Genomic DNA, 22852 nt, shown 5'->3' with positions numbered 1-22852 from the left:
GGGTGAAAGGGAAGCAGAAGACCTCGATGGATCAGATACGGTGTGTTGCGGGAAGTGAAAAGAAGGTCGGAGGTTGGTGCCGACGACAAAAAAGCGCCGAAGGTAAAAAGAGAGTGCAACACGAGGACTTCCCAGGAGGTCACCCATCCCAGTACTACTCTCGCCCAAGCACGCTTAACTTCGGAGTTCTGATGGGATCCGGTGCTTTAGTGCTGGTATGATCGCACCCGTTACATGTTGCGCGAAAAAATGCTCTTATGCCTCACGCGGGAGCCGTGGGGGCCGCAACGCACAAACCGACTAGCCGTCATAGAAACGCCCGAAATGAGCTTAAACGGCATCTGAAACGGTCCCGAACCGACTTCGTCTGTTCGTCACGTCGTAGCCAGCGGAACCAGCTTTCCGTGGCCAGGAAAATCGCCGAATTTCGACATCGGCGTGCCAAGTTACGGTCCGGCGAGCCGGAACTGCTGCGTTTGTCGCACGCCGCGGCTCGTGTCGGGTGCCGGCGCTGCGGCGTGCAAGGCGAGGGTGAAAGGGAAGCAGAAGACCTCGATGGATCAGATACGGTGTGTTGCGGGAAGTGAAAAGAAGGTCGGAGGTTGGTGCCGACGACAAAAAAGCGCCGAAGGCAAAAAAAGAGTGCAACACGAGGACTTCCCAGGAGGTCACCCATCCCAGTACTACTCTCGCTCAAGCACGCTTAACTTCAGAGTTCTGATGGGATCCGGTGCTTTAGTGCTAGTGTGATCGCACCCGTTACATGTTGCGCGAAAAAATGCTCTTATGCCTCACGCGGGAGCCGTGGGGGCCGCAACGCACGAACCGACTAGCCGTCATAAAAACGGCCCCGAAAAACGCCCGAAATGAGCTTAAACGGCATCCGAAACGGTCCCGAACCGACTTCGTCTGTTCGTCACGTCGTAGCAAGCAGAACGTGCTTTCCGTGGGCAGGAAAATCGCCGAATTTCGACATCGGCGTGCCAAGTTACGGTCCGGCGAGCCGGAACTGCTGCGTTTGTCGCACGCCGCGGCTCGTGTCGGGTGCCGGCGCTGCGGCGCGCAAGGCGAGGGTGAAAGGGAAGCAGAAGACCTCGATGGATCAGATACGGTGTGTTGCGGGAAGTGAAAAGAAGGTCGGAGGTTGGTGCCGACGACAAAAAAGCGCCGAAGGCAAAAAGAGAGTGCAACACAAGGACTTCCCAGGAGGTCACCCATCCCAGTACTACTCTCGCTCAAGCACGCTTAACTTCAGAGTTCTGATGGGATCCGGTGCTTTAGTGCTGGTATGATCGCACCCGTTACATGTTGCGCGAAAAAATGCTCTTATGCCTCACGCGGGAGCCGTGGGGGCCGCAACGCACAAACCGACTAGTCATCATAGAAACGCCCGAAATGATCTTAAACGGCATCTAAAACGGTCCCGAACCGACTTCGTCTGTTCGTCACGTCGTAGCCAGCGGAACGAGCTTTCCGTGGCCAGGAAAATCGCCGAATTTCGACATCGGCGTGCCAAGTTACGGTCTGGCGAGCCGGAACTGCTGCGTTTGTCGCACGCCGCGGCTCGTGTCGGGTGCCGGCGCTGCGGCGCGCAAGGCGAGGGTGAAAGGGAAGCAGAAGACCTCGATGAATCAGATACGGTGTGTTGCGGGAAGTGAAAAGAAGGTCGGAGGTTGGTGCCGACGACAAAAAAGCGCCGAAGGCAAAAAGAGAGTGCAACACGAGGACTTCCCAGGAGGTCACCCATCCCAGTACTACTCTCGCCCAAGCACGCTTAACTTCAGAGTTCTAATGGGATCCGGTGCTTTAGTGCTAGTGTGATCGCACCCGTTACATGTTGCGCGAAAAAATGCTCTTATGCCTCACGCGGGAGCCGTGGGGGCCGCAACGCACGAACCGACTAGCCGTCATAAAAACGGCCCCGAAAAACGCCCGAAATGAGCTTAAACGGCATCCGAAACGGTCCCGAACCGACTTCGTCGTTCGCCACGTCGTAGCCAGCGGAACGAGCTTTCCGTGGCCACGAAAATCGCCGAATTCCGACATCGGTGTGCCAAGTTACAGTCCGGAGAGCCGGAACTGCTGCTTTTGTCGCACGCCGCGGCTCGTGTCGGGTGCGGGCGCTGCGGCGCGCAAGGCGAGGGTGAAAGGGAAGCAGAAGACCTTGATGGATCAGATACGGTGTGTTGCGGTAAGTGAAAAGAAGGTCGGAGGTTGGTGCCGACGACAAAAAAGCGCCGAAGGTAAATAGAGAGTGCAACACGAGGACTTCCCAGGAGGTCACCCATTCCAGTACTACTCTCGCCCAAGCACGCTTAACTTCGGAGTTCTGATGGGATCTGGTGCTTTAGTGCTGCTATGATCGCACACGTTACATGTTGCGCGAAAAAATGCTCTTATGCCTCACGCGGGAGCCGTGGGGGCCGCAACGCACGAACCGACTAGCCGTCATAGAAACGGCCCCGAAAAACGACTGAAACTAGCTTAAACGGCATCCGAAACGGTCCCGAACCGACTTCGTCTGTTCGCCACGTCGTAGCCAGCGGAACAAGCTTTCCGTGGCCACGAAAATCGCCGAATTCCGACATCGGTGTGCCAAGTTACAGTCCGGAGAGCCGGAACTGCTGCTTTTGTCGCACGCCGCGGCTCGTGTCGGGTGCGGGCGCTGCGGCGCGCAAGGCGAGGGTGAAAGGGAAGCAGAAGACCTTGATGGATCAGATACGGTGTGTTGCGGTAAGTGAAAAGAAGGTCGGAGGTTGGTGCCGACGACAAAAAAGCGCCGAAGGTAAATAGAGAGTGCAACACGAGGACTTCCCAGGAGGTCACCCATTCCAGTACTACTCTCGCCCAAGCACGCTTAACTTCGGAGTTCTGATGGGATCCGGTGCTTTAGTGCTGGTATGATCGCACACGTTACATGTTGCGCGAAAAAATGCTCTTATGCCTCACGCGGGAGCCGTGGGGGCCGCAACGCACGAACCGACTAGCCGTCATAGAAACGGCCCCGAAAAATGACTGAAACTAGCTTACACGGCATCCGAAACGGTCCCGAACCGACTTCGTCTGTTCGCCACGTCGTAGCCAGCGGAACGAGCTTTCCGTGGCCACAAAAATCGCCGAATTCCGACATCGGCGTGCCAAGTTACGGTCCGGCGAGCCGGAACTGCTGCTTTTGTCGCACGCCGCGGCTCGTGTCGGGTGTCGGCGCTGCGGCGCGCAAGGCGAGGGTGAAAGGGAAGCAGAAGACCTCGATGGATCAGATACGGTGTGTTGCGGTAAGTGAAAAGAACGTCGGAGGTTGGTGCCGACCACAAAAAAGCGTCGAAGGCAAAAAGAGAGTGCAACACGAGGACTTCCCAGGAGATCACCCATCCCAGTACTACTCTCGCCCAAGCATGCTTAACTTCGAAGTTCTGATGGGATCCGGTTCTTTAGAACTGGTATGATCGCACCCGTTACATGTTGCGCGAAAAAATGCTCTTATGCCTCACGCGGGAGCCGTGGGGGCCGCAACGCACGAACCGACTAGCCGTCATAGAAACGACCCCGAAAAACGACCGAAACGCGCTTAAACGGCATCCGAAACGGTCCCGAACCGACTTTGTCTGTTCGCCACGTCGTAGCCAGCGGAACGAGCTTTCCGTGGCCACGAAAATCGCCGAATTCCGACATCGGCGTGCCAAGTTACGGTCCGGAGAGCCGGAACTGCTGCTTTTGTCGCACGCCGCGGCTCGTGTCGGGTGTCGGCGCTGCGGCGCGCAAGGCGAGGGTGAAAGGGAAGCAGAAGACCTCGATGGATCAGATACGGTGTGTTGCGGTAAGTGAAAAGAACGTCGGAGGTTGGTGCCGACCACAAAAAAGCGTCGAAGGCAAAAAGAGAGTGCAACACGAGGACTTCCCAGGAGGTCACCCATCCCAGTACTACTCTCGCCCAAGCATGCTTAACTTCGAAGTTCTGATGGGATCCGGTTCTTTAGAACTGGTATGATCGCACCCGTTACATGTTGCGCGAAAAAATGCTCTTATGCCTCACGCGGGAGCCGTGGGGGCCGCAACGCACGAACCGACTAGCCGTCATAGAAACGACCCCGAAAAACGACCGAAACAAGCTTAAACGGCATCCGAAACGGTCCCGAACCGACTTTGTCTGTTCGCCACGTCGTAGCCAGCGGAACGAGCTTTCCGTGGCCACGAAAATCGCCGAATTTCGACATCGGCGTGCCAAGTTACGGTCCGGAGAGCCGGAACTGCTGCTTTTGTCGCACGCCGCGGCTCGTGTCGGGTGCCGGCGCTGCGGCGCGCAAGGCGAGGGTGAAAGGGAAGCAGAAGACCTCGATGGATCAGATACGGTGTGTTGCGGGAAGTGAAAAGAAGGTCGGAGGTTGGTGCCGACGACAAAAAAGCGCCGAAGGCAAAAAGAGAGTGCAACACGAGGACTTCCCAGGAGGTCACCCATCCCAGTACTACTCTCGCCCAAGCACGCTTAACTTCGGAGTTCTGATGGAATCCGGTGCTTTAGTGCTGGTATGATCGCACCCGTTACATGTTGCGCGAAAAAATGCTCTTATGCCTCACGCGGGAGCCGTGGGGGCCGCAACGCACAAACCGACTAGCCGTCATAGAAACGCCCCGAAAAACGCCCGAAACGAGCTTAAACGGCATCTGAAACGGTCCCGAACCGACTTCGTCTGTTCGTCACGTCGTAGCCAGCGGAACGTGCTTTCCGTGGCCAGGAAAATCGCCGAATTTCGACATCGGCGTGCCAAGTTACGGTCCGGCGAGCCGGAACTGCTGCGTTTGTCGCACGCCGCGGCTCGTGTCGGGTGCCGGCGCTGCGGCGCGCAAGGCGAGGGTGAAAGGGAAGCAGAAGACCTCGATGGATCAGATACGGTGTGTTGCGGGAAGTGAAAAGAAGGTCAGAGGTTGGTGCCGACGACAAAAAAGCGCCGAAGGCAAAAAGAGAGTGCAACACAAGGACTTCCCAGGAGGTCACCCATCCCAGTACTACTCTTGCTCAAGCACGCTTAACTTCAGAGTTCTGATGGGATCCGGTGCTTTAGTGCTGGTATGATGGCACCCGTTACATGTTGCGCGAAAAAATGCTCTTATGCCTCACGCGGGCGCCGTGGGGGCCGCAACGCACAAACCGACTAGCCGTCATAGAAACGCCCGAAATGAGCTTAAACGGCATCTGAAACGGTCCCGAACCGACTTCGTCTGTTCGTCACGTCGTAGCCAGCGGAACGAGCTTTCCGTGGCCAGGAAAATCGCCGAATTTCGACATCGGCGTGCCAAGTTACGGTCCGGCGAGCCGGAACTGCTGCGTTTGTCGCACGCCGCGGCTCGTGTCGGGTGCCGGCGCTGCGGCGTGCAAGGCGAGGGTGAAAGGGAAGCAGAAGACCTCGATGGATCAGATACGGTGTGTTGCGGGAAGTGAAAAGAAGGTCGGAGGTTGGTGCCGACGACAAAAAAGCGCCGAAGGCAAAAAGAGAGTGCAACACGAGGACTTCCCAGGAGGTCACCCATCCCAGTACTACTCTCGCCCAAGCACGCTTAACTTCAGAGTTCTGATGGGATCCGGTGCTTTAGTGCTAGTGTGATCGCACCCGTTACATGTTGCGCGAAAAAATGCTCTTATGCCTCACGCGGGAGCCGTGGGGGCCTTAACGCACGAACCGACTAGCCGTCATAAAAACGGCCCCGAAAAACGCCCGAAATGAGCTTAAACGGCATCCGAAACGGTCCCGAACCGACTTCGTCTGTTCGTCACGTCGTAGCTAGCGGAACGTGCTTTCCGTGGGCAGGAAAATCGCCGAATTTCGACATCGGCGTGCCAAGTTACGGTCCGGCGAGCCGGAACTGCTGCGTTTGTCGCACGCCGCGGCTCGTGTCGGGTGCCGGCGCTGCGGCGCGCAAGGCGAGGGTGAAAGGGAAGCAGAAGACCTCGATGGATCAGATACGGTGTGTTGCGGGAAGTGAAAAGAAGGTCGGAGGTTGGTGCCGACGACAAAAAAGCGCCGAAGGCAAAAAGAGAGTGCAACACAAGGACTTCCCAGGAGGTCACCCATCCCAGTACTACTCTCGCTCAAGCACGCTTAACTTCAGAGTTCTGATGGGATCCGGTGCTTTAGTGCTGGTATGATCGCACCCGTTACATGTTGCGCGAAAAAATGCTCTTATGCCTCACGCGGGAGCCGTGGGGGCCGCAACGCACAAACCGACTAGTCATCATAGAAACGCCCGAAATGATCTTAAACGGCATCTAAAACGGTCCCGAACCGACTTCGTCTGTTCGTCACGTCGTAGCCAGCGGAACGAGCTTTCCGTGGCCAGGAAAATCGCCGAATTTCGACATCGGCGTGCCAAGTTACGGTCTGGCGAGCCGGAACTGCTGCGTTTGTCGCACGCCGCGGCTCGTGTCGGGTGCCGGCGCTGCGGCGCGCAAGGCGAGGGTGAAAGGGAAGCAGAAGACCTCGATGGATCAGATACGGTGTGTTGCGGGAAGTGAAAAGAAGGTCGGAGGTTGGTGCCGACGACAAAAAAGCGCCGAAGGCAAAAAGAGAGTGCAACACGAGGACTTCCCAGGAGGTCACCCATCCCAGTACTACTCTCGCCCAAGCACGCTTAACTTCAGAGTTCTAATGGGATCCGGTGCTTTAGTGCTAGTGTGATCGCACCCGTTACATGTTGCGCCAAAAAATGCTCTTATGCCTCACGCGGGAGCCGTGGGGGCCGCAACGCACGAACCGACTAGCCGTCATAAAAACGGCCCCGAAAAACGCCCGAAATGAGCTTAAACGTCATCCGAAACGGTCCCGAACTGACTTTGTCTGTTCGCCACGTCGTAGCCAGCGGAACGAGCTTTCCGTGGCCACGAAAATCGCCGAATTCCGACATCGGTGTGCCAAGTTACAGTCCGGAGAGCCGGAACTGCTGCTTTTGTCGCACGCCGCGGCTCGTGTCGGGTGCGGGCGCTGCGGCGCGCAAGGCGAGGGTGAAAGGGAAGCAGAAGACCTTGATGGATCAGATACGGTGTGTTGCGGTAAGTGAAAAGAAGGTCGGAGGTTGGTGCCGACGACAAAAAAGCGCCGAAGGTAAATAGAGAGTGCAACACGAGGACTTCCCAGGAGGTCACCCATTCCAGTACTACTCTCGCCCAAGCACGCTTAACTTCGGAGTTCTGATGGGATCCGGTGCTTTAGTGCTGCTATGATCGCACACGTTACATGTTGCGCGAAAAAATGCTCTTATGCCTCACGCGGGAGCCGTGGGGGCCGCAACGCACGAACCGACTAGCCGTCATAGAAACGGCCCCGAAAAACGACTGAAACTAGCTTAAACGGCATCCGAAACGGTCCCGAACCGACTTCGTCTGTTCGCCACGTCGTAGCCAGCGGAACGAGCTTTCCGTGGCCACGAAAATCGCCGAATTCCGACATCGGTGTGCCAAGTTACAGTCCGGAGAGCCGGAACTGCTGCTTTTGTCGCACGCCGCGGCTCGTGTCGGGTGCGGGCGCTGCGGCGCGCAAGGCGAGAGTGAAAGGGAAGCAGAAGACCTTGATGGATCAGATACGGTGTGTTGCGGTAAGTGAAAAGAAGGTCGGAGGTTGGTGCCGACGACAAAAAAGCGCCGAAGGTAAATAGAGAGTGCAACACGAGGACTTCCCAGGAGGTCACCCATTCCAGTAATACTCTCGCCCAAGCACGCTTAACTTCGGAGTTCTGATGGGATCCGGTGCTTTAGTGCTGGTATGATCGCACACGTCGTAGCCAGCGGAACGAGCTTTTCGTGGCCACAAAAATCGCCGAATTCCGACATCGGCGTGCCAAGTTACGGTCCGGCGAGCCGGAACTGCTGCTTTTGTCGCACGCCGCGGCTCGTGTCGGGTGTCGGCGCTGCGGCGCGCAAGGCGAGGGTGAAAGGGAAGCAGAAGACCTCGATGGATCAGATACGGTGTGTTGCGGTAAGTGAAAAGAACGTCGGAGGTTGGTGCCGACCACAAAAAAGCGTCGAAGGCAAAAAGAGAGTGCAACACGAGGACTTCCCAGGAGGTCACCCATCCCAGTACTACTCTCGCCCAAGCATGCTTAACTTCGAAGTTCTGATGGGATCCGGTTCTTTAGAACTGGTATGATCGCACCCGTTACATGTTGCGCGAAAAAATGCTCTTATGCCTCACGCGGGAGCCGTGGGGGCCGCAACGCACGAACCGACTAGCCGTCATAGAAACGACCCCGAAAAACGACCGAAATGCGCTTAAACGGCATCCGAAACGGTCCCGAACCGACTTTGTCTGTTCGCCACGTCGTAGCCAGCGGAACGAGCTTTCCGTGGCCACGAAAATCGCCGAATTCCGACATCGGCGTGCCAAGTTACGGTCCGGAGAGCCGGAACTGCTGCTTTTGTCGCACGCCGCGGCTCGTGTCGGGTGCCGGCGCTGCGGCGCGCAAGGCGAGGGTGAAAGGGAAGCAGAAGACCTCGATGGATCAGATACGGTGTGTTGCGGGAAGTGAAAAGAAGGTCGGAGGTTGGTGCCGACGACAAAAAAGCGCCGAAGGCAAAAAGAGAGTGCAACACGAGGACTTCCCAGGAGGTCACCCATCCCAGTACTACTCTCGCCCAAGCACGCTTAACTTCGGAGTTCTGATGGAATCCGGTGCTTTAGTGCTGGTATGATCGCACCCGTTACATGTTGCGCGAAAAAATGCTCTTATGCCTCACGCGGGAGCCGTGGGGGCCGCAACGCACAAACCGACTAGCCGTCATAGAAACGCCCCGAAAAACGCCCGAAACGAGCTTAAACGGCATCTGAAACGGTCCCGAACCGACTTCGTCTGTTCGTCACGTCGTAGCCAGCGGAACGTGCTTTCCGTGGCCAGGAAAATCGCCGAATTTCGACATCGGCGTGCCAAGTTACGGTCCGGCGAGCCGGAACTGCTGCGTTTGTCGCACGCCGCGGCTCGTGTCGGGTGCCGGCGCTGCGGCGCGCAAGGCGAGGGTGAAAGGGAAGCAGAAGACCTCGATGGATCAGATACGGTGTGTTGCGGGAAGTGAAAAGAAGGTCGGAGGTTGGTGCCGACGACAAAAAAGCGCCGAAGGTAAAAAGAGAGTGCAACACGAGGACTTCCCAGGAGGTCACCCATCCCAGTACTACTCTCGCCCAAGCACGCTTAACTTCGGAGTTCTGATGGGATCCGGTGCTTTAGTGCTGGTATGATCGCACCCGTTACATGTTGCGCGAAAAAATGCTCTTATGCCTCACGCGGGAGCCGTGGGGGCCGCAACGCACAAACCGACTAGCCGTCATAGAAACGCCCGAAATGAGCTTAAACGGCATCTGAAACGGTCCCGAACCGACTTCGTCTGTTCGTCACGTCGTAGCCAGCGGAACCAGCTTTCCGTGGCCAGGAAAATCGCCGAATTTCGACATCGGCGTGCCAAGTTACGGTCCGGCGAGCCGGAACTGCTGCGTTTGTCGCACGCCGCGGCTCGTGTCGGGTGCCGGCGCTGCGGCGTGCAAGGCGAGGGTGAAAGGGAAGCAGAAGACCTCGATGGATCAGATACGGTGTGTTGCGGGAAGTGAAAAGAAGGTCGGAGGTTGGTGCCGACGACAAAAAAGCGCCGAAGGCAAAAAAAGAGTGCAACACGAGGACTTCCCAGGAGGTCACCCATCCCAGTACTACTCTCGCTCAAGCACGCTTAACTTCAGAGTTCTGATGGGATCCGGTGCTTTAGTGCTAGTGTGATCGCACCCGTTACATGTTGCGCGAAAAAATGCTCTTATGCCTCACGCGGGAGCCGTGGGGGCCGCAACGCACGAACCGACTAGCCGTCATAAAAACGGCCCCGAAAAACGCCCGAAATGAGCTTAAACGGCATCCGAAACGGTCCCGAACCGACTTCGTCTGTTCGTCACGTCGTAGCAAGCAGAACGTGCTTTCCGTGGGCAGGAAAATCGCCGAATTTCGACATCGGCGTGCCAAGTTACGGTCCGGCGAGCCGGAACTGCTGCGTTTGTCGCACGCCGCGGCTCGTGTCGGGTGCCGGCGCTGCGGCGCGCAAGGCGAGGGTGAAAGGGAAGCAGAAGACCTCGATGGATCAGATACGGTGTGTTGCGGGAAGTGAAAAGAAGGTCGGAGGTTGGTGCCGACGACAAAAAAGCGCCGAAGGCAAAAAGAGAGTGCAACACAAGGACTTCCCAGGAGGTCACCCATCCCAGTACTACTCTCGCTCAAGCACGCTTAACTTCAGAGTTCTGATGGGATCCGGTGCTTTAGTGCTGGTATGATCGCACCCGTTACATGTTGCGCGAAAAAATGCTCTTATGCCTCACGCGGGAGCCGTGGGGGCCGCAACGCACAAACCGACTAGTCATCATAGAAACGCCCGAAATGATCTTAAACGGCATCTAAAACGGTCCCGAACCGACTTCGTCTGTTCGTCACGTCGTAGCCAGCGGAACGAGCTTTCCGTGGCCAGGAAAATCGCCGAATTTCGACATCGGCGTGCCAAGTTACGGTCTGGCGAGCCGGAACTGCTGCGTTTGTCGCACGCCGCGGCTCGTGTCGGGTGCCGGCGCTGCGGCGCGCAAGGCGAGGGTGAAAGGGAAGCAGAAGACCTCGATGAATCAGATACGGTGTGTTGCGGGAAGTGAAAAGAAGGTCGGAGGTTGGTGCCGACGACAAAAAAGCGCCGAAGGCAAAAAGAGAGTGCAACACGAGGACTTCCCAGGAGGTCACCCATCCCAGTACTACTCTCGCCCAAGCACGCTTAACTTCAGAGTTCTAATGGGATCCGGTGCTTTAGTGCTAGTGTGATCGCACCCGTTACATGTTGCGCGAAAAAATGCTCTTATGCCTCACGCGGGAGCCGTGGGGGCCGCAACGCACGAACCGACTAGCCGTCATAAAAACGGCCCCGAAAAACGCCCGAAATGAGCTTAAACGGCATCCGAAACGGTCCCGAACCGACTTCGTCGTTCGCCACGTCGTAGCCAGCGGAACGAGCTTTCCGTGGCCACGAAAATCGCCGAATTCCGACATCGGTGTGCCAAGTTACAGTCCGGAGAGCCGGAACTGCTGCTTTTGTCGCACGCCGCGGCTCGTGTCGGGTGCGGGCGCTGCGGCGCGCAAGGCGAGGGTGAAAGGGAAGCAGAAGACCTTGATGGATCAGATACGGTGTGTTGCGGTAAGTGAAAAGAAGGTCGGAGGTTGGTGCCGACGACAAAAAAGCGCCGAAGGTAAATAGAGAGTGCAACACGAGGACTTCCCAGGAGGTCACCCATTCCAGTACTACTCTCGCCCAAGCACGCTTAACTTCGGAGTTCTGATGGGATCTGGTGCTTTAGTGCTGCTATGATCGCACACGTTACATGTTGCGCGAAAAAATGCTCTTATGCCTCACGCGGGAGCCGTGGGGGCCGCAACGCACGAACCGACTAGCCGTCATAGAAACGGCCCCGAAAAACGACTGAAACTAGCTTAAACGGCATCCGAAACGGTCCCGAACCGACTTCGTCTGTTCGCCACGTCGTAGCCAGCGGAACAAGCTTTCCGTGGCCACGAAAATCGCCGAATTCCGACATCGGTGTGCCAAGTTACAGTCCGGAGAGCCGGAACTGCTGCTTTTGTCGCACGCCGCGGCTCGTGTCGGGTGCGGGCGCTGCGGCGCGCAAGGCGAGGGTGAAAGGGAAGCAGAAGACCTTGATGGATCAGATACGGTGTGTTGCGGTAAGTGAAAAGAAGGTCGGAGGTTGGTGCCGACGACAAAAAAGCGCCGAAGGTAAATAGAGAGTGCAACACGAGGACTTCCCAGGAGGTCACCCATTCCAGTACTACTCTCGCCCAAGCACGCTTAACTTCGGAGTTCTGATGGGATCCGGTGCTTTAGTGCTGGTATGATCGCACACGTTACATGTTGCGCGAAAAAATGCTCTTATGCCTCACGCGGGAGCCGTGGGGGCCGCAACGCACGAACCGACTAGCCGTCATAGAAACGGCCCCGAAAAATGACTGAAACTAGCTTACACGGCATCCGAAACGGTCCCGAACCGACTTCGTCTGTTCGCCACGTCGTAGCCAGCGGAACGAGCTTTCCGTGGCCACAAAAATCGCCGAATTCCGACATCGGCGTGCCAAGTTACGGTCCGGCGAGCCGGAACTGCTGCTTTTGTCGCACGCCGCGGCTCGTGTCGGGTGTCGGCGCTGCGGCGCGCAAGGCGAGGGTGAAAGGGAAGCAGAAGACCTCGATGGATCAGATACGGTGTGTTGCGGTAAGTGAAAAGAACGTCGGAGGTTGGTGCCGACCACAAAAAAGCGTCGAAGGCAAAAAGAGAGTGCAACACGAGGACTTCCCAGGAGATCACCCATCCCAGTACTACTCTCGCCCAAGCATGCTTAACTTCGAAGTTCTGATGGGATCCGGTTCTTTAGAACTGGTATGATCGCACCCGTTACATGTTGCGCGAAAAAATGCTCTTATGCCTCACGCGGGAGCCGTGGGGGCCGCAACGCACGAACCGACTAGCCGTCATAGAAACGACCCCGAAAAACGACCGAAACGCGCTTAAACGGCATCCGAAACGGTCCCGAACCGACTTTGTCTGTTCGCCACGTCGTAGCCAGCGGAACGAGCTTTCCGTGGCCACGAAAATCGCCGAATTCCGACATCGGCGTGCCAAGTTACGGTCCGGAGAGCCGGAACTGCTGCTTTTGTCGCACGCCGCGGCTCGTGTCGGGTGTCGGCGCTGCGGCGCGCAAGGCGAGGGTGAAAGGGAAGCAGAAGACCTCGATGGATCAGATACGGTGTGTTGCGGTAAGTGAAAAGAACGTCGGAGGTTGGTGCCGACCACAAAAAAGCGTCGAAGGCAAAAAGAGAGTGCAACACGAGGACTTCCCAGGAGGTCACCCATCCCAGTACTACTCTCGCCCAAGCATGCTTAACTTCGAAGTTCTGATGGGATCCGGTTCTTTAGAACTGGTATGATCGCACCCGTTACATGTTGCGCGAAAAAATGCTCTTATGCCTCACGCGGGAGCCGTGGGGGCCGCAACGCACGAACCGACTAGCCGTCATAGAAACGACCCCGAAAAACGACCGAAACAAGCTTAAACGGCATCCGAAACGGTCCCGAACCGACTTTGTCTGTTCGCCACGTCGTAGCCAGCGGAACGAGCTTTCCGTGGCCACGAAAATCGCCGAATTTCGACATCGGCGTGCCAAGTTACGGTCCGGAGAGCCGGAACTGCTGCTTTTGTCGCACGCCGCGGCTCGTGTCGGGTGCCGGCGCTGCGGCGCGCAAGGCGAGGGTGAAAGGGAAGCAGAAGACCTCGATGGATCAGATACGGTGTGTTGCGGGAAGTGAAAAGAAGGTCGGAGGTTGGTGCCGACGACAAAAAAGCGCCGAAGGCAAAAAGAGAGTGCAACACGAGGACTTCCCAGGAGGTCACCCATCCCAGTACTACTCTCGCCCAAGCACGCTTAACTTCGGAGTTCTGATGGAATCCGGTGCTTTAGTGCTGGTATGATCGCACCCGTTACATGTTGCGCGAAAAAATGCTCTTATGCCTCACGCGGGAGCCGTGGGGGCCGCAACGCACAAACCGACTAGCCGTCATAGAAACGCCCCGAAAAACGCCCGAAACGAGCTTAAACGGCATCTGAAACGGTCCCGAACCGACTTCGTCTGTTCGTCACGTCGTAGCCAGCGGAACGTGCTTTCCGTGGCCAGGAAAATCGCCGAATTTCGACATCGGCGTGCCAAGTTACGGTCCGGCGAGCCGGAACTGCTGCGTTTGTCGCACGCCGCGGCTCGTGTCGGGTGCCGGCGCTGCGGCGCGCAAGGCGAGGGTGAAAGGGAAGCAGAAGACCTCGATGGATCAGATACGGTGTGTTGCGGGAAGTGAAAAGAAGGTCAGAGGTTGGTGCCGACGACAAAAAAGCGCCGAAGGCAAAAAGAGAGTGCAACACAAGGACTTCCCAGGAGGTCACCCATCCCAGTACTACTCTTGCTCAAGCACGCTTAACTTCAGAGTTCTGATGGGATCCGGTGCTTTAGTGCTGGTATGATGGCACCCGTTACATGTTGCGCGAAAAAATGCTCTTATGCCTCACGCGGGCGCCGTGGGGGCCGCAACGCACAAACCGACTAGCCGTCATAGAAACGCCCGAAATGAGCTTAAACGGCATCTGAAACGGTCCCGAACCGACTTCGTCTGTTCGTCACGTCGTAGCCAGCGGAACGAGCTTTCCGTGGCCAGGAAAATCGCCGAATTTCGACATCGGCGTGCCAAGTTACGGTCCGGCGAGCCGGAACTGCTGCGTTTGTCGCACGCCGCGGCTCGTGTCGGGTGCCGGCGCTGCGGCGTGCAAGGCGAGGGTGAAAGGGAAGCAGAAGACCTCGATGGATCAGATACGGTGTGTTGCGGGAAGTGAAAAGAAGGTCGGAGGTTGGTGCCGACGACAAAAAAGCGCCGAAGGCAAAAAGAGAGTGCAACACGAGGACTTCCCAGGAGGTCACCCATCCCAGTACTACTCTCGCCCAAGCACGCTTAACTTCAGAGTTCTGATGGGATCCGGTGCTTTAGTGCTAGTGTGATCGCACCCGTTACATGTTGCGCGAAAAAATGCTCTTATGCCTCACGCGGGAGCCGTGGGGGCCTTAACGCACGAACCGACTAGCCGTCATAAAAACGGCCCCGAAAAACGCCCGAAATGAGCTTAAACGGCATCCGAAACGGTCCCGAACCGACTTCGTCTGTTCGTCACGTCGTAGCTAGCGGAACGTGCTTTCCGTGGGCAGGAAAATCGCCGAATTTCGACATCGGCGTGCCAAGTTACGGTCCGGCGAGCCGGAACTGCTGCGTTTGTCGCACGCCGCGGCTCGTGTCGGGTGCCGGCGCTGCGGCGCGCAAGGCGAGGGTGAAAGGGAAGCAGAAGACCTCGATGGATCAGATACGGTGTGTTGCGGGAAGTGAAAAGAAGGTCGGAGGTTGGTGCCGACGACAAAAAAGCGCCGAAGGCAAAAAGAGAGTGCAACACAAGGACTTCCCAGGAGGTCACCCATCCCAGTACTACTCTCGCTCAAGCACGCTTAACTTCAGAGTTCTGATGGGATCCGGTGCTTTAGTGCTGGTATGATCGCACCCGTTACATGTTGCGCGAAAAAATGCTCTTATGCCTCACGCGGGAGCCGTGGGGGCCGCAACGCACAAACCGACTAGTCATCATAGAAACGCCCGAAATGATCTTAAACGGCATCTAAAACGGTCCCGAACCGACTTCGTCTGTTCGTCACGTCGTAGCCAGCGGAACGAGCTTTCCGTGGCCAGGAAAATCGCCGAATTTCGACATCGGCGTGCCAAGTTACGGTCTGGCGAGCCGGAACTGCTGCGTTTGTCGCACGCCGCGGCTCGTGTCGGGTGCCGGCGCTGCGGCGCGCAAGGCGAGGGTGAAAGGGAAGCAGAAGACCTCGATGGATCAGATACGGTGTGTTGCGGGAAGTGAAAAGAAGGTCGGAGGTTGGTGCCGACGACAAAAAAGCGCCGAAGGCAAAAAGAGAGTGCAACACGAGGACTTCCCAGGAGGTCACCCATCCCAGTACTACTCTCGCCCAAGCACGCTTAACTTCAGAGTTCTAATGGGATCCGGTGCTTTAGTGCTAGTGTGATCGCACCCGTTACATGTTGCGCCAAAAAATGCTCTTATGCCTCACGCGGGAGCCGTGGGGGCCGCAACGCACGAACCGACTAGCCGTCATAAAAACGGCCCCGAAAAACGCCCGAAATGAGCTTAAACGTCATCCGAAACGGTCTCGAACTGACTTCGTCTGTTCGCCACGTCGTAGCCAGCGGAACGAGCTTTCCGTGGCCACGAAAATCGCCGAATTCCGACATCGGTGTGCCAAGTTACAGTCCGGAGAGCCGGAACTGCTGCTTTTGTCGCACGCCGCGGCTCGTGTCGGGTGCGGGCGCTGCGGCGCGCAAGGCGAGGGTGAAAGGGAAGCAAAAGACCTTGATGGATCAGATACGGTGTGTTGCGGTAAGTGAAAAGAAGGTCGGAGGTTGGTGCCGACGACAAAAAAGCGCCGAAGGTAAATAGAGAGTGCAACACGAGGACTTCCCAGGAGGTCACCCATTCCAGTACTACTCTCGCCCAAGCACGCTTAACTTCGGAGTTCTGATGGGATCCGGTGCTTTAGTGCTGCTATGATCGCACACGTTACATGTTGCGCGAAAAAATGCTCTTATGCCTCACGCGGGAGCCGTGGGGGCCGCAACGCACGAACCGACTAGCCGTCATAGAAACGGCCCCGAAAAACGACTGAAACTAGCTTAAACGGCATCCGAAACGGTCCCGAACCGACTTCGTCTGTTCGCCACGTCGTAGCCAGCGGAACGAGCTTTCCGTGGCCACGAAAATCGCCGAATTCCGACATCGGTGTGCCAAGTTACAGTCCGGAGAGCCGGAACTGCTGCTTTTGTCGCACGCCGCGGCTCGTGTCGGGTGCGGGCGCTGCGGCGCGCAAGGCGAGAGTGAAAGGGAAGCAGAAGACCTTGATGGATCAGATACGGTGTGTTGCGGTAAGTGAAAAGAAGGTCGGAGGTTGGTGCCGACGACAAAAAAGCGCCGAAGGTAAATAGAGAGTGCAACACGAGGACTTCCCAGGAGGTCACCCATTCCAGTAATACTCTCGCCCAAGCACGCTTAACTTTGGAGTTCTGATGGGATCCGGTGCTTTAGTGCTGGTATGATCGCACACGTTACATGTTGCGCGAAAAAATGCTCTTATGCCTCACGCGGGAGCCGTGGGGGCCGCAACGCACGAACCGACTAGCCGTCATAGAAACGGCCCCGAAAAATGACTGAAACTAGCTTACACGGCATCCGAAACGGTCCCGAACCGACTTCGTCTGTTCGCCACGTCGTAGCCAGCGGAACGAGCTTTCCGTGGTCACAAAAATCGCTGAATTCCGACATCGGCGTGCCAAGTTACGGTCCGGCGAGCCGGAACTGCTGCTTTTGTCGCACGCCGCGGCTCGTGTCGGGTGTCGGCGCTGCGGCGCGCAAGGCGAGGGTGAAAGGGAAGCAGAAGACCTCGATGGATCAGATACGGTGTGTTGCGGTAAGTGAAAAGAACGTCGGAGGTTGGTGCCGACCACAAAAAAGCGTCGAAGGCAAAAAGAGAGTGCAACACGAGGACTTCCCAGGAGGTCACCCATCCCAGTACTACTCTCGCCCAAGCATGCTTAACTTCGAAGTTCTGATGGGATCCGGTTCTTTAGAACTGGTATGATCGCACCCGTTACATGTTGCGCGAAAAAATGCTCTTATGCCTCACGCGGGAGCCGTGGGGGCCGCAACGCACGAACCGACTAGCCGTCATAGAAACGACCCCGAAAAACGACCGAAACGCGCTTAAACGGCATCCGAAACGGTCCCGAACCGACTTTGTCTGTTCGCCACGTCGTAGCCAGCGGAACGAGCTTTCCGTGGCCACGAAAATCGCCGAATTCCGACATCGGCGTGCCAAGTTACGGTCCGGAGAGCCGGAACTGCTGCTTTTGTCGCACGCCGCGGCTCGTGTCGGGTGCCGGCGCTGCGGCGCGCAAGGCGAGGGTGAAAGGGAAGCAGAAGACCTCGATGGATCAGATACGGTGTGTTGCGGGAAGTGAAAAGAAGGTCGGAGGTTGGTGCCGACGACAAAAAAGCGTCGAAGGCAAAAAGAGAGTGCAACACGAGGACTTCCCAGGAGGTCACCCATCCCAGTACTACTCTCGCCCAAGCACGCTTAACTTCGGAGTTCTGATGGAATCCGGTGCTTTAGTGCTGGTATGATCGCACCCGTTACATGTTGCGCGAAAAAATGCTCTTATGCCTCACGCGGGAGCCGTGGGGGCCGCAACGCACAAACCGACTAGCCGTCATAGAAACGCCCCGAAAAACGCCCGAAACGAGCTTAAACGGCATCTGAAACGGTCCCGAACCGACTTCGTCTGTTCGTCACGTCGTAGCCAGCGGAATGTGCTTTCCGTGGCCAGGAAAATCGCCGAATTTCGACATCGGCGTGCCAAGTTACGGTCCGGCGAGCCGGAACTGCTGCGTTTGTCGCACGCCGCGGCTCGTGTCGGGTGCCGGCGCTGCGGCGCGCAAGGCGAGGGTGAAAGGGAAGCAGAAGACCTCGATGGATCAGATACGGTGTGTTGCGGGAAGTGAAAAGAAGGTCGGAGGTTGGTGCCGACGACAAAAAAGCGCCGAAGGCAAAAAGAGAGTGCAACACAAGGACTTCCCAGGAGGTCACCCATCCCAGTACTACTCTTGCTCAAGCACGCTTAACTTCAGAGTTCTGATGGGATCCGGTGCTTTAGTGCTGGTATGATCGCACCCGTTACATGTTGCGCGAAAAAATGCTCTTATGCCTCACGCGGGAGCCGTGGGGGCCGCAACGCACAAACCGACTAGCCGTCATAGAAACGCCCGAAATGAGCTTAAACGGCATCTGAAACGGTCCCGAACCGACTTCGTCTGTTCGTCACGTCGTAGCCAGCGGAACGAGCTTTCCGTGGCCAGGAAAATCGCCGAATTTCGACATCGGCGTGCCAAGTTACGGTCCGGCGAGCCGGAACTGCTGCGTTTGTCGCACGCCGCGGCTCGTGTCGGGTGCCGGCGCTGCGGCGTGCAAGGCGAGGGTGAAAGGGAAGCAGAAGACCTCGATGGATCAGATACGGTGTGTTGCGGGAAGTGAAAAGAAGGTCGGAGGTTGGTGCCGACGACAAAAAAGCGCCGAAGGCAAAAAAAGAGTGCAACACGAGGACTTCCCAAGAGGTCACCCATCCCAGTACTACTCTCGCTCAAGCACGCTTAACTTCAGAGTTCTGATGGGATCCGGTGCTTTAGTGCTAGTGTGATCGCACCCGTTACATGTTGCGCGAAAAAATGCTCTTATGCCTCACGCGGGAGCCGTGGGGGCCGCAACGCACGAACCGACTAGCCGTCATAAAAACGGCCCCGAAAAATGCCCGAAATGAGCTTAAACGGCATCCGAAACGGTCCCGAACCGACTTCGTCTGTTCGTCACGTCGTAGCCAGCAGAACGTGCTTTCCGTGGGCAGGAAAATCGCCGAATTTCGACATCTGCGTGCCAAGTTACGGTCCGGCGAGCCGGAACTGCTGCGTTTGTCGCACGCCGCGGCTCGTGTCGGGTGCCGGCGCTGCGGCGCGCAAGGCGAGGGTGAAAGGGAAGCAGAAGACCTCGATGGATCAGATACGGTGTGTTGCGGGAAGTGAAAAGAAGGTCGGAGGTTGGTGCCGACGACAAAAAAGCGCCGAAGGCAAAAAGAGAGTGCAACACAAGGACTTCCCAGGAGGTCACCCATCCCAGTACTACTCTCGCTCAAGCACGCTTAACTTCAGAGTTCTGATGGGATCCGGTGCTTTAGTGCTGGTATGATCGCACCCGTTACATGTTGCGCGAAAAAATGCTCTTATGCCTCACGCGGGAGCCGTGGGGGCCGCAACGCACAAACCGACTAGTCATCATAGAAACGCCCGAAATGATCTTAAACGGCATCTAAAACGGTCCCGAACCGACTTCGTCTGTTCGTCACGTCGTAGCCAGCGGAACGAGCTTTCCGTGGCCAGGAAAATCGCCGAATTTCGACATCGGCGTGCCAAGTTACGGTCTGGCGAGCCGGAACTGCTGCGTTTGTCGCACGCCGCGGCTCGTGTCGGGTGCCGGCGCTGCGGCGCGCAAGGCGAGGGTGAAAGGGAAGCAGAAGACCTCGATGGATCAGATACGGTGTGTTGCGGGAAGTGAAAAGAAGGTCGGAGGTTGGTGCCGACGACAAAAAAGCGCCGAAGGCAAAAAGAGAGTGCAACACGAGGACTTCCCAGGAGGTCACCCATCCCAGTACTACTCTCGCCCAAGCACGCTTAACTTCAGAGTTCTAATGGGATCCGGTGCTTTAGTGCTAGTGTGATCGCACCCGTTACATGTTGCGCGAAAAAATGCTCTTATGCCTCACGCGGGAGCCGTGGGGGCCGCAACGCACGAACCGACTAGCCGTCATAAAAACGGCCCCGAAAAACGCCCGAAATGAGCTTAAACGGCATCCGAAACGGTCCCGAACCGACTTCGTCTGTTCGCCACGTCGTAGCCAGCGGAACGAGCTTTCCGTGGCCACGAAAATCGCCGAATTCCGACATCGGTGTGCCAAGTTACAGTCCGGAGAGCCGGAACTGCTGCTTTTGTCGCACGCCGCGGCTCGTGTCGGGTGCGGGCGCTGCGGCGCGCAAGGCGAGGGTGAAAGGGAAGCAGAAGACCTTGATGGATCAGATACGGTGTGTTGCGGTAAGTGAAAAGAAGGTCGGAGGTTGGTGCCGACGACAAAAAAGCGCCGAAGGTAAATAGAGAGTGCAACACGAGGACTTCCCAGGAGGTCACCCATTCCAGTACTACTCTCGCCCAAGCACGCTTAACTTCGGAGTTCTGATGGGATCCGGTGCTTTAGTGCTGCTATGATCGCACACGTTACATGTTGCGCGAAAAAATGCTCTTATGCCTCACGCGGGAGCCGTGGGGGCCGCAACGCACGAACCGACTAGCCGTCATAGAAACGGCCCCGAAAAACGACTGAAACTAGCTTACACGGCATCCGAAACGGTCCCGAACCGACTTCGTCTGTTCGCCACGTCGTAGCCAGCGGAACGAGCTTTCCGTGGCCACAAAAATCGCCGAATTCCGACATCGGCGTGCCAAGTTACGGTCCGGCGAGCCGGAACTGCTGCTTTTGTCGCACGCCGCGGCTCGTGTCGGGTGTCGGCGCTGCGGCGCGCAAGGCGAGGGTGAAAGGGAAGCAGAAGACCTCGATGGATCAGATACGGTGTGTTGCGGTAAGTGAAAAGAACGTCGGAGGTTGGTGCCGACGACAAAAAAGCGTCGAAGGCAAAAAGAGAGTGCAACACGAGGACTTCCCAGGAGGTCACCCATTCCAGTACTACTCTCGCCCAAGCACGCTTAACTTCGGAGTTCTGATGGGATCCGGTGCTTTAGTGCTGGTATGATCGCACACGTTACATGTTGCGCGAAAAAATGCTCTTATGCCTCACGCGGGAGCCGTGGGGGCCGCAACGCACGAACCGACTAGCCGTCATAGAAACGGCCCCGAAAAATGACTGAAACTAGCTTACACGGCATCCGAAACGGTCCCGAACCGACTTCGTCTGTTCGCCACGTCGTAGCCAGCGGAACGAGCTTTCCGTGGCCACAAAAATCGCCGAATTCCGACATCGGCGTGCCAAGTTACGGTCCGGCGAGCCGGAACTGCTGCTTTTGTCGCACGCCGCGGCTCGTGTCGGGTGTCGGCGCTGCGGCGCGCAAGGCGAGGGTGAAAGGGAAGCAGAAGACCTCGATGGATCAGATACGGTGTGTTGCGGTAAGTGAAAAGAACGTCGGAGGTTGGTGCCGACCACAAAAAAGCGTCGAAGGCAAAAAGAGAGTGCAACACGAGGACTTCCCAGGAGGTCACCCATCCCAGTACTACTCTCGCCCTAGCATGCTTAACTTCGAAGTTCTGATGGGATCCGGTTCTTTAGAACTGGTATGATCGCACCCGTTACATGTTGCGCGAAAAAATGCTCTTATGCCTCACGCGGGAGCCGTGGGGGCCGCAACGCACGAACCGACTAGCCGTCATAGAAACGACCCCGAAAAACGACCGAAACGCGCTTAAACGGCATCCGAAACGGTCCCGAACCGACTTTGTCTGTTCGCCACGTCGTAGCCAGCGGAACGAGCTTTCCGTGGCCACGAAAATCGCCGAATTCCGACATCGGCGTGCCAAGTTACGGTCCGGAGAGCCGGAACTGCTGCTTTTGTCGCACGCCGCGGCTCGTGTCGGGTGCCGGCGCTGCGGCGCGCAAGGCGAGGGTGAAAGGGAAGCAGAAGACCTCGATGGATCAGATACGGTGTGTTGCGGGAAGTGAAAAGAAGGTCGGAGGTTGGTGCCGACGACAAAAAAGCGCCGAAGGCAAAAAGAGAGTGCAACACGAGGACTTCCCAGGAGGTCACCCATCCCAGTACTACTCTCGCCCAAGCACGCTTAACTTCGGAGTTCTGATGGAATCCGGTGCTTTAGTGCTGGTATGATCGCACCCGTTACATGTTGCGCGAAAAAATGCTCTTATGCCTCACGCGGGAGCCGTGGGGGCCGCAACGCACAAACCGACTAGCCGTCATAGAAACGCCCCGAAAAACGCCCGAAACGAGCTTAAACGGCATCTGAAACGGTCCCGAACCGACTTCGTCTGTTCGTCACGTTGTAGCCAGCGGAACGTGCTTTCCGTGGCCAGGAAAATCGCCGAATTTCGACATCGGCGTGCCAAGTTACGGTCCGGCGAGCCGGAACTGCTGCGTTTGTCGCACGCCGCGGCTCGTGTCGGGTGCCGGCGCTGCGGCGCGCAAGGCGAGGGTGAAAGGGAAGCAGAAGACCTCGATGGATCAGATACGGTGTGTTGCGGGAAGTGAAAAGAAGGTCGGAGGTTGGTGCCGACGACAAAAAAGCGCCGAAGGCAAAAAGAGAGTGCAACACAAGGACTTCCCAGGAGGTCACCCATCCCAGTACTACTCTTGCTCAAGCACGCTTAACTTCAGAGTTCTGATGGGATCCGGTGCTTTAGTGCTGGTATGATGGCACCCGTTACATGTTGCGCGAAAAAATGCTCTTATGCCTCACGCGGGCGCCGTGGGGGCCGCAACGCACAAACCGACTAGCCGTCATAGAAACGCCCGAAATGAGCTTAAACGGCATCTGAAACGGTCCCGAACCGACTTCGTCTGTTCGTCACGTCGTAGCC

The 22852-nt window shown here is 57.0% G+C and overlaps 36 non-coding genes and 7 pseudogenes across 36 annotated transcripts; all 43 read right to left on the bottom strand.

Annotated features, from left to right (window-relative positions):
• Positions 1-110: 110 nt before the first annotated feature.
• LOC149850704 (5S ribosomal RNA) lies at positions 111-229 on the bottom strand. The gene has a single exon (XR_016434248.1). It is a non-coding gene; the product is annotated as a 5S ribosomal RNA (ribosomal RNA).
• A 410-nt stretch (positions 230-639) lies between these two features.
• On the bottom strand, positions 640-758 carry LOC149850703 (5S ribosomal RNA). The gene has a single exon (XR_016426198.1). It is a non-coding gene; the product is annotated as a 5S ribosomal RNA (ribosomal RNA).
• A 423-nt stretch (positions 759-1181) lies between these two features.
• Positions 1182-1300, bottom strand: LOC149850702 (5S ribosomal RNA). Its single transcript, XR_016437853.1, has one exon. It is a non-coding gene; the product is annotated as a 5S ribosomal RNA (ribosomal RNA).
• Positions 1301-1710: 410 nt separating this feature from the next.
• Positions 1711-1829, bottom strand: LOC149850701 (5S ribosomal RNA). Its single transcript, XR_016425766.1, has one exon. It is a non-coding gene; the product is annotated as a 5S ribosomal RNA (ribosomal RNA).
• Positions 1830-2251: 422 nt separating this feature from the next.
• Positions 2252-2370, bottom strand: LOC149850700 (5S ribosomal RNA). Its single transcript, XR_016425873.1, has one exon. It is a non-coding gene; the product is annotated as a 5S ribosomal RNA (ribosomal RNA).
• Positions 2371-2793: 423 nt separating this feature from the next.
• Positions 2794-2912, bottom strand: LOC149850699 (5S ribosomal RNA). Its single transcript, XR_016426705.1, has one exon. It is a non-coding gene; the product is annotated as a 5S ribosomal RNA (ribosomal RNA).
• A 423-nt stretch (positions 2913-3335) lies between these two features.
• Positions 3336-3454, bottom strand: LOC149850698 (5S ribosomal RNA; annotated as a pseudogene).
• A 423-nt stretch (positions 3455-3877) lies between these two features.
• Positions 3878-3996, bottom strand: LOC149850697 (5S ribosomal RNA; annotated as a pseudogene).
• Positions 3997-4419: 423 nt separating this feature from the next.
• LOC149850696 (5S ribosomal RNA) lies at positions 4420-4538 on the bottom strand. Its single transcript, XR_016427116.1, has one exon. It is a non-coding gene; the product is annotated as a 5S ribosomal RNA (ribosomal RNA).
• Positions 4539-4960: 422 nt separating this feature from the next.
• Positions 4961-5079, bottom strand: LOC149850695 (5S ribosomal RNA). The gene has a single exon (XR_016426281.1). It is a non-coding gene; the product is annotated as a 5S ribosomal RNA (ribosomal RNA).
• Positions 5080-5489: 410 nt separating this feature from the next.
• Positions 5490-5608, bottom strand: LOC149850694 (5S ribosomal RNA). Its single transcript, XR_016435138.1, has one exon. It is a non-coding gene; the product is annotated as a 5S ribosomal RNA (ribosomal RNA).
• A 423-nt stretch (positions 5609-6031) lies between these two features.
• On the bottom strand, positions 6032-6150 carry LOC149850693 (5S ribosomal RNA). The gene has a single exon (XR_016437842.1). It is a non-coding gene; the product is annotated as a 5S ribosomal RNA (ribosomal RNA).
• Positions 6151-6560: 410 nt separating this feature from the next.
• LOC149850692 (5S ribosomal RNA) lies at positions 6561-6679 on the bottom strand. Its single transcript, XR_016425765.1, has one exon. It is a non-coding gene; the product is annotated as a 5S ribosomal RNA (ribosomal RNA).
• Positions 6680-7102: 423 nt separating this feature from the next.
• LOC149850691 (5S ribosomal RNA) lies at positions 7103-7221 on the bottom strand. The gene has a single exon (XR_016433832.1). It is a non-coding gene; the product is annotated as a 5S ribosomal RNA (ribosomal RNA).
• Positions 7222-7644: 423 nt separating this feature from the next.
• LOC149850690 (5S ribosomal RNA) lies at positions 7645-7763 on the bottom strand. Its single transcript, XR_016434140.1, has one exon. It is a non-coding gene; the product is annotated as a 5S ribosomal RNA (ribosomal RNA).
• Positions 7764-8024: 261 nt separating this feature from the next.
• Positions 8025-8143, bottom strand: LOC149850689 (5S ribosomal RNA; annotated as a pseudogene).
• A 423-nt stretch (positions 8144-8566) lies between these two features.
• On the bottom strand, positions 8567-8685 carry LOC149850688 (5S ribosomal RNA). Its single transcript, XR_016427114.1, has one exon. It is a non-coding gene; the product is annotated as a 5S ribosomal RNA (ribosomal RNA).
• A 422-nt stretch (positions 8686-9107) lies between these two features.
• Positions 9108-9226, bottom strand: LOC149850687 (5S ribosomal RNA). Its single transcript, XR_016434227.1, has one exon. It is a non-coding gene; the product is annotated as a 5S ribosomal RNA (ribosomal RNA).
• A 410-nt stretch (positions 9227-9636) lies between these two features.
• LOC149850686 (5S ribosomal RNA) lies at positions 9637-9755 on the bottom strand. The gene has a single exon (XR_016426197.1). It is a non-coding gene; the product is annotated as a 5S ribosomal RNA (ribosomal RNA).
• A 423-nt stretch (positions 9756-10178) lies between these two features.
• LOC149850685 (5S ribosomal RNA) lies at positions 10179-10297 on the bottom strand. The gene has a single exon (XR_016437831.1). It is a non-coding gene; the product is annotated as a 5S ribosomal RNA (ribosomal RNA).
• Positions 10298-10707: 410 nt separating this feature from the next.
• LOC149850684 (5S ribosomal RNA) lies at positions 10708-10826 on the bottom strand. Its single transcript, XR_016425764.1, has one exon. It is a non-coding gene; the product is annotated as a 5S ribosomal RNA (ribosomal RNA).
• Positions 10827-11248: 422 nt separating this feature from the next.
• Positions 11249-11367, bottom strand: LOC149850683 (5S ribosomal RNA). Its single transcript, XR_016425872.1, has one exon. It is a non-coding gene; the product is annotated as a 5S ribosomal RNA (ribosomal RNA).
• Positions 11368-11790: 423 nt separating this feature from the next.
• On the bottom strand, positions 11791-11909 carry LOC149850682 (5S ribosomal RNA). Its single transcript, XR_016426704.1, has one exon. It is a non-coding gene; the product is annotated as a 5S ribosomal RNA (ribosomal RNA).
• Positions 11910-12332: 423 nt separating this feature from the next.
• Positions 12333-12451, bottom strand: LOC149850681 (5S ribosomal RNA; annotated as a pseudogene).
• Positions 12452-12874: 423 nt separating this feature from the next.
• On the bottom strand, positions 12875-12993 carry LOC149850680 (5S ribosomal RNA; annotated as a pseudogene).
• Positions 12994-13416: 423 nt separating this feature from the next.
• LOC149850679 (5S ribosomal RNA) lies at positions 13417-13535 on the bottom strand. The gene has a single exon (XR_016427113.1). It is a non-coding gene; the product is annotated as a 5S ribosomal RNA (ribosomal RNA).
• Positions 13536-13957: 422 nt separating this feature from the next.
• LOC149850678 (5S ribosomal RNA) lies at positions 13958-14076 on the bottom strand. The gene has a single exon (XR_016426270.1). It is a non-coding gene; the product is annotated as a 5S ribosomal RNA (ribosomal RNA).
• Positions 14077-14486: 410 nt separating this feature from the next.
• Positions 14487-14605, bottom strand: LOC149850677 (5S ribosomal RNA). Its single transcript, XR_016435136.1, has one exon. It is a non-coding gene; the product is annotated as a 5S ribosomal RNA (ribosomal RNA).
• A 423-nt stretch (positions 14606-15028) lies between these two features.
• Positions 15029-15147, bottom strand: LOC149850676 (5S ribosomal RNA). The gene has a single exon (XR_016437820.1). It is a non-coding gene; the product is annotated as a 5S ribosomal RNA (ribosomal RNA).
• A 410-nt stretch (positions 15148-15557) lies between these two features.
• LOC149850675 (5S ribosomal RNA) lies at positions 15558-15676 on the bottom strand. Its single transcript, XR_016425763.1, has one exon. It is a non-coding gene; the product is annotated as a 5S ribosomal RNA (ribosomal RNA).
• Positions 15677-16099: 423 nt separating this feature from the next.
• Positions 16100-16218, bottom strand: LOC149850674 (5S ribosomal RNA). The gene has a single exon (XR_016433826.1). It is a non-coding gene; the product is annotated as a 5S ribosomal RNA (ribosomal RNA).
• A 423-nt stretch (positions 16219-16641) lies between these two features.
• Positions 16642-16760, bottom strand: LOC149850673 (5S ribosomal RNA). The gene has a single exon (XR_016425928.1). It is a non-coding gene; the product is annotated as a 5S ribosomal RNA (ribosomal RNA).
• A 423-nt stretch (positions 16761-17183) lies between these two features.
• LOC149850672 (5S ribosomal RNA) lies at positions 17184-17302 on the bottom strand (annotated as a pseudogene).
• Positions 17303-17725: 423 nt separating this feature from the next.
• On the bottom strand, positions 17726-17844 carry LOC149850671 (5S ribosomal RNA). Its single transcript, XR_016427112.1, has one exon. It is a non-coding gene; the product is annotated as a 5S ribosomal RNA (ribosomal RNA).
• A 422-nt stretch (positions 17845-18266) lies between these two features.
• LOC149850670 (5S ribosomal RNA) lies at positions 18267-18385 on the bottom strand. The gene has a single exon (XR_016434430.1). It is a non-coding gene; the product is annotated as a 5S ribosomal RNA (ribosomal RNA).
• Positions 18386-18795: 410 nt separating this feature from the next.
• LOC149850669 (5S ribosomal RNA) lies at positions 18796-18914 on the bottom strand. The gene has a single exon (XR_016426292.1). It is a non-coding gene; the product is annotated as a 5S ribosomal RNA (ribosomal RNA).
• A 423-nt stretch (positions 18915-19337) lies between these two features.
• On the bottom strand, positions 19338-19456 carry LOC149850668 (5S ribosomal RNA). Its single transcript, XR_016437809.1, has one exon. It is a non-coding gene; the product is annotated as a 5S ribosomal RNA (ribosomal RNA).
• Positions 19457-19866: 410 nt separating this feature from the next.
• Positions 19867-19985, bottom strand: LOC149850667 (5S ribosomal RNA). Its single transcript, XR_016425761.1, has one exon. It is a non-coding gene; the product is annotated as a 5S ribosomal RNA (ribosomal RNA).
• A 423-nt stretch (positions 19986-20408) lies between these two features.
• LOC149850666 (5S ribosomal RNA) lies at positions 20409-20527 on the bottom strand. Its single transcript, XR_016433819.1, has one exon. It is a non-coding gene; the product is annotated as a 5S ribosomal RNA (ribosomal RNA).
• A 423-nt stretch (positions 20528-20950) lies between these two features.
• LOC149850665 (5S ribosomal RNA) lies at positions 20951-21069 on the bottom strand. Its single transcript, XR_016426703.1, has one exon. It is a non-coding gene; the product is annotated as a 5S ribosomal RNA (ribosomal RNA).
• Positions 21070-21492: 423 nt separating this feature from the next.
• On the bottom strand, positions 21493-21611 carry LOC149850664 (5S ribosomal RNA; annotated as a pseudogene).
• A 423-nt stretch (positions 21612-22034) lies between these two features.
• LOC149850663 (5S ribosomal RNA) lies at positions 22035-22153 on the bottom strand. The gene has a single exon (XR_016427109.1). It is a non-coding gene; the product is annotated as a 5S ribosomal RNA (ribosomal RNA).
• Positions 22154-22575: 422 nt separating this feature from the next.
• On the bottom strand, positions 22576-22694 carry LOC149850662 (5S ribosomal RNA). The gene has a single exon (XR_016426260.1). It is a non-coding gene; the product is annotated as a 5S ribosomal RNA (ribosomal RNA).
• Positions 22695-22852: the final 158 nt, after the last annotated feature.

This window comes from Nuphar pumila, chromosome 1, assembly GCF_984573655.1.
Source record: "Nuphar pumila chromosome 1, dmNupPumi1.hap1.1, whole genome shotgun sequence".
NCBI lineage: Eukaryota > Viridiplantae > Streptophyta > Magnoliopsida > Nymphaeales > Nymphaeaceae > Nuphar > Nuphar pumila.
The sequence above is the reverse complement of the archived record's forward strand: the minus strand, read 5'-3'. Positions and strand labels throughout refer to the sequence as shown.